This window comes from Mytilus californianus, unplaced genomic scaffold, assembly GCF_021869535.1.
Source record: "Mytilus californianus isolate M0D057914Y unplaced genomic scaffold, xbMytCali1.0.p SCAF_22, whole genome shotgun sequence".
Lineage (NCBI taxonomy): Eukaryota > Metazoa > Mollusca > Bivalvia > Mytilida > Mytilidae > Mytilus > Mytilus californianus.
In genome coordinates, this window is record NW_026262671.1 from 4,876,021 (window position 1) to 4,883,150 (window position 7,130).

At 32.8% G+C, this 7,130-nt stretch overlaps 1 long non-coding RNA gene across 1 annotated transcript; it reads right to left on the reverse strand.

Moving 5' to 3' along the window:
• Positions 1-552: 552 nt before the first annotated feature.
• On the reverse strand, positions 553-3,108 carry LOC127732157 (uncharacterized). The gene is made up of 3 exons (XR_007996087.1): positions 3,027-3,108; positions 1,004-1,157; positions 553-689 (listed from the first exon to the last, which is right to left on the reverse strand). It is a non-coding gene; the product is annotated as an uncharacterized LOC127732157 (long non-coding RNA).
• Positions 3,109-7,130: the final 4,022 nt, after the last annotated feature.

Sequence of the window (7,130 nt, forward strand, 5' to 3'; positions counted from 1 at the left end):
GTTGAGAATATGATTTTGAACATTGGTTTAATTGTGGGTTGTCAACAGCTGAAATCATTACCACTTATTATATCCATCAGTGCCATTTTATGTGTAATAAAACTTTCACAAAACTATATGTACTAAGTGGTAGTAGTCATGTGTCGGTAGTTGATATACATGTAGTCTGTTGCTGAGTTCATTATTTAGGAGATTTCTGCCTGTTCCAATATTTCCTTTTTTGTATTTCGCTAAATTGTATGATTAAGTGGAAAATAAGTCATTCACTTTGTTTTGGTAATTATTATACTTGTAATGAGACCACTCACTTCTGAATCTGGTGTTTATGATACAAGACTTGACAAGAAGAACAGGCACAACTTATTAACCTTACCAGGCATAGATAGTCTTAAACTTTATTGTAGTTTCAGTTGTCATACCTTTTTGTACTTTCATTTTTCATAATAGACAGGATCATGTTTGTTCATACACAAAATATGTTTGTGACATAAAACAGTAATTATATAACATGTTGCTCACAAATGCATCTTACAATTTCAAACAAACACAAACTGAATACTTAATTTTATTTAAAATGTTTATCCTTTTGCTAGACACATTCCCGATATTTCTGGGCGTATTTTAGGTATATTGCACACTAGTTCCATATTGTTGTCCATGTTGCCATTTGTGACTTGTAGCTATAGCATCTGCAACAGAAAAAAAAAACATATTATACTATCTTTATCATAACTAGGTTAATATTATTTTGCAGCTCAAATGAAGAACACTACTGTAATATCTGAAAAAATAATCTCTGTGCAATGATATTGTTATTTTTTAAAATATTTATTGAGACCAACCATGTTTTTTTAAACTTTTATAATAAAAAAAAAATTTTTTTAATACAAAAAACCTATAGATTTTAGTAGACAATGATACTAGAGCACATTTAAAAGAAATTGTGACAAAATCCCACACAATTTTAAATGTGGAAAACAATGATATATATTTCAATACTCACCTCTTATTATTTCAAAAAAGCTTGAACCACCAAAGGCATGTTTATTCTTTTTACCCGTCATGTATTTTTCAGACATGGGTTTATTGGTAAAGACATCTACAAAAAAGACACTTTTAAGTGCAGCATTTCCAAATTGTCACAACTCCTTCTATAACTTGAAATAGAAAAAAAAAGTTTCATATGTGTGAAACGCTTACAAATTTTGGACTTCCAAAACCTTTCACAATTTGGTTGAAAATCTTTAAGTTCATTTATTTTTATTGTAGCATTAAGGGAAATTTGTCCTGCAGAATCCAACAAGATTCTCGAATCAGTGGGGGATCCGGAAATTTTTATAAGGGGGGTCCACTGAGTGCATAAGAGGGGGCACACTCTAGTCATGCTTCAGTGATTTCTTATACAGTCAACCAATTTTTTCTCTCAAAAGGTTTCGCCTCTGGGACCAAGGGCTTTAGAATTAATTTTAATCCTAAATCATAGGTTGAAGATCTCAAAATAAGGTAATGGCATTTCAATTTATTTTTTCTTGACAGTCACTCATCGTGAAAAAACAATAATTCACCACAAGCACCAAGATCTTCACAGTCACTCATCTTAAGAAACAATAATACACCACAAGCACCGAGATCTTGACAGTCACTCATCTTGAGAAACAACAATGCACCACAAGCACCGAGATCTTGACAGTCACTCATCTTGAGATACAATAATGCCCCACAAGCACCGAGATCTTGACAGTCACTCATCTTGAGATACAATATTGCAACGCAAGCACCGAGATCTTGACAGTCACTCATCTTGAGATAAAATAAGGCCTCACAAGCACCGAGATCTTGACAGTTTCTCATCCTGAGATACAATAATGCCCCACAAGCACCGAGATCTTTACAGCAACTCATATTGTTCAGTGGCGGATCCCGAAATTTTCATAAGGGTTGGCCCACTGACTGTCCTAAGAAGGGGCCCGCTCCAGTCATGCTTCAGTGATTCCCTTTATAATCAACCAAATTTTTCCCATAAAAGGGCGGACCCGCCTATGTTGTTAGTATAAAACCCATAAAACAACGCGTTTCGGCAGATAACACCTTAAGATGCTTTAGTTGTATTTGGCAAAACTTATAGGAATTTTTGGTCCTCAATGCTCTTCAACTTCGTACTTTATTTGACATTTTTAACATTTTTTGATTCGAGCGTAACTGATGAGTCTTTTGTAGACGAAACGCGCGTCTGGCGCAAATACAAAATTTCAATCCTGGTATCAATGATGAGTTTATTTACTTTCATATAACTCAAAAGGAATATTATATATGGATTATTTATTTTATTGATATATTTCATTATATTTTTAAATATTTCATCAATTAATATTTTCAGCATGTTAATTTGCTATACTCAAGCAGTAGTTCAACTTTGAACCTTTGTTTACATTCTTCTTCAAACTGCAATAAATTCAAGTCTTTCCGACGTGATACGTCTTTTTTAAATTTTACGTATACATGCATATGGGTTATGTTTAGATATTAAAACTAAAGGAATACTGTCTTTTTCCTTGAATTTTTTGGGCTGTAATAATTCAGTACGGTCATTTGATCAAGTATCTATTTCGACTTTATCATAACTCAGTATCAAATAAACCACTTTGAAATTGGTCAGATTGTGTATTAATTTGTTATGGTCACACGTGTTTCTTATCCGCCGTATTGCTTCACATGATTAGCATGATTAGTAAATCTTCGGAATACATGCTGTGAGTGACATCTATTCTGACGCAGAGAAAATAATTTGTATGTTTTAAATGTATTTCAAGGTCAAGAATGCCATGCGTTGTAAATCTTTGACTTTTAATTACATCAACATATAAAATATCGAGTTTGAGATTACATAGGTGAACTTCAAAATTGGAGGGGTTATAATGATTTGCCATACTTGCGGGGACAGCGAATAATTACAGCTACAATACTGTTAACATTAAATTATCATATAACTATTATTAAAGCAAACAATGAATGAAAATTATACTTACTTTGCACTGCTTCGAGCAACTGTTAACTTGTTGTGGTAATCATATTGGCGCAAATAAATTCGAAATGTCGGCCTCATACGCATGCGCAAATTAGAAAAAAAATCTCTTTCACGTAAGTTAATTCATTCGCTCTTATCGTGTAAATTTGAAGATTTATATATACATGCAACAGAATTCCAAATTATTAACATTTATTCCCAATAATTCCTGCAAAGTTGTATATATATATAAAATGATTCAATCTCATCTGGAATGAAATTTCGGTCGACACTTAAAGTCATCAACCTTAAATAAACCTTTTATCAACGTTATAATTTCAACCTATCAAAACATTGAAAGCATTAACTTAAATTCAACGTTGATTCAACAACGTGATTTAAACGTTGATAGCATTGACGTTGATACAACGTTGATTTTACGTTGATCAACGCTACAACCAAATTTCAACATATTTTCAACGTTGGTTCAACGTTGTGTGCCTGCTGGGGAGGTACCTAGACTTAGAACCTCAAGTTATGGTAAAAGATCTTTTAGATTTGAGGCAGCACAAGTATGGAACTCCCTTCCCAATGAGGCTAGAATTATGACCTCTTTTGACCAATTTAGAAATTATATAAATTCCTGGTGTGGGGGTCAAAAATGCAACTGCAGTTCATGCCGTTACCATCCAGTGCTGTCTAATAGCTGAAATTTCTTTCCTTCTTTTTATTATGGCCTTTTGCTCTGCTTTTAATGCATTTATTATATATACCGGCTATTAAATGCCAGTGCTTAATAATTTATTTATTTATTGATTTTATGCTTTTTAGTCTGTTAGTATTTTTATGATATTCGTGATTTGCTGGTTTCCCATTCAATGAACATAGAGGTGCATTGACTCTGGAGGCCCAGAAATCAAAATTAATTTGCTTTCATTATATTTTCATGCTTTTTCATTTTTATTTATTAGTATTTGCATGATGCTGCATGTTTTTGTATGTGATAGTCGGTTAAAGAGTTCACCAAAGCTCATGTTTTGTCTGTTATTCTGTATATATATGCCGACTCTAAATAAAATTTACTTACTTACTTACTAACTCGCAGTTACTGAAAGCTAGTTAAAAGCCAAAACCAATTAATAATTGAAAATCATGCATCAGAGACTAAAATCAGTTAAAACACATCCCAGGCAGGAATTTAGTGTTTTATCGCTTTGGATAGTCAAAGAAGACATGACTTGTGCTATACCAAAATAAAAGTAACGACAGGCAGTAGGATAGTAAGGATTTAACCTTATCTTAAATATGTATGATGATGTTATGTATAGATAAAACAATTTCTAAATAGAAAAAAAACATGGATGTATATATATACATCCCAAAAAAACATTCGAAAAGAATACAAATTTAGTTATGTGTTAATTTGTTGATGACAAAATCGATGTTAGTACCAATGAAAACAATATTCAAAGATCGTATTACAACATTAATAAGATAACCTTTACTAATAAATTTGTTTAAAAGTTCGATAAGTTTACACAGAATACATATAGTACGGCAATTGGTGAAACAATTGTGGGTTTGATGATAAAAGCACCAAATTTGGCATGGTAGTAGTTTTTGGTGTTTCAAGCAATATTAGCTTTGGACCCATCTTGAAATTTTAATATGGCGGCTATTTCCAAGATGGCCCCCATCAAATATCAAAATCAACATATATTACTTATATACGGTCACATTTAAGGTTAAATTTGGCATGGCAGTAGTGCTAGGTGTTTCAAAAATATTAGCTGTGAACCCGTCTTGAAATTTTAATATGGCCGCTTTTTCCAAAATGGCCGCCACAAAATATCAAAATCAACAAATATCCTTTATATCAGTTCTAATTTGTCATTTTATTAGTGGTAGGGGCTTCAAACAATATAAGCTAGGGACCCAAATTGAAATTTCAATATGGCGGTTTTTTCCTAGATGGCCACCATACGATATAGAAATCAACAAATATCCCTTATAGAAGGTTCCAAAGTGTTGTATTTTGACGTATCTGCAGTAAAACTACGTGCCCTATAATACCAAGTGCATACCACATCTATATACTAAAGACATCCATCAAAACATGTGTGAGGAAAATATAAAAAAACGTAACTACGGTACCGGTACCAATCTTGCAGAACAATAGTCAACAACAAGGGATCAGGTATAGACACTGGCGTTATTGCAATATTCAAGCTAGACTTAACTAGAATGTATATTTTTCGATTCGAACAGTTTTCAGTACGATCAATTGGAAGAGGACATAGTAATGATCTGGAACAAATTGCAAAAATTGCAGGCTTGCCAGGCCATTAACAAGGCATGTGCTTGTTTATCCTGTTGAATGATTATTATGGTGTTGCATTTAAATAAGCAACCGCAACAATTTGTTTGTATGACAACGGTATTTGAAAAAAGCTGCACATGATTGTATTCAAAAAGACATGATGTAGGCAAAAGTTTTTTCCACATTAATTAAAACATTAGTTCATATTCGTTCGGCCAAATATTCAGATGCAGTCGAGTTATTGTATTTAGGCAAATCCGACGCTGTCCATTTCAAAGTTACTTCTGTATGTTTTTTTCACAATTCTTCTTTGAAATTACATTCAAATGAACTAAACCCATCTCTTAATGTATATAGGCCTTCTTATGAATGATAGGACCAGAGAAGGAGATACTAAATGACCAAAATGTACAGGTTATGTTTTACGTTTATGAATGATCCAATTATCCATATATCTACAGTACTAGAAGATTCCATCTTTGAAACATCCAACATTGAATAATTATGTGGTTCATTCCTCGAATCCTTGTAGTTTTACAACAGCAGCCGTGGACAATATTGACAACAATCTTTACATTCAGCATCTTCTAAGTCTAACTTGGCAAATTCGTCATAACCTTATGCTTTGAAATATATGCATTTCCCTTATAATCTCTGGTACTTTCACCTATATTTTATTAGTATGCGCCAGCACAACTGTTCGTATAATTGCTCTAACTTAGTATATAATATATAAATATTGCTATAGAATAAGATACAATGTATATCCTTAACACTAACCAAATATAACCACGCGTTACATACTTACATCTTATAATTACCGTTTTATGGACATGCACTCTGTCAATTGTCTAACCAGAAATACATGTATGCCAACCTGGTACAATTAGTCAATTGTGCAACTCTATTCTTACATTGTATAAATAAGTTAACAAGAAGATGATAATGAAAACATTAAATATGTATGGACATCAGTCCACGAATGTAAAGCCAAAACAAATGGTCATCCGTCTTTATATATCAGTCCGCATTGACCAATGTTTCAGGAAGAGATCAAATCTATCACAACGATTCGATATTCCATGAATACAATTCAACAATGTGTTATTTTTTTATGAGACATGTATCAATTATCACTTGTGAAACAGTGGAATTCGGCAAACATATTTCTAGCAGAACAAATAATGTTTTTGTTTTAGATCTTCATATATAAATTGTATCGTTGAGAATCTTATGTGATTGGTTAGAAAACAGTGGTTGAACAAGTGTTCAATCAAGGAAACATTGTACTTCATGAACAGCAGATTCTGTTTTAGAGGTTACAAGACATTTCCATGAGGTTACAGTACTGTAAGTGTACTTCTCATTCTTATGCAAATATCCTGACATAATTTTTGCTGATGAACGAGACCCTGATAAGAACTGTGTAACATTCAAAGAATGGAGTAACAACAGGGAAATTGAGAGTCCAATTAACCACAACTGGTCTGGAACATTAAATATTAACCTGGACATGTTGATGTGAGATCATTAAGAGAATGCTCAATCTGGGTGCATACAGATTTCCTTATACTGCTTATTCATTGATTCGTGGCATTTTTCCTTCAAAATTATGACTTCCAGTACCCGTGCGCTATATGATGTCATTTCCCTATACAGTTTAAGTGTTGCAAACGTAATTTGATAATGGGAATGTAGATTAAGCCCATGCGTAGAATTACACACTTGTAAAAGGAGAAGGTGGGGCAATCAGATTGACAATTAATATCGCACAACTACAGCATTTAATGGTGTTTTGTCTAGAAA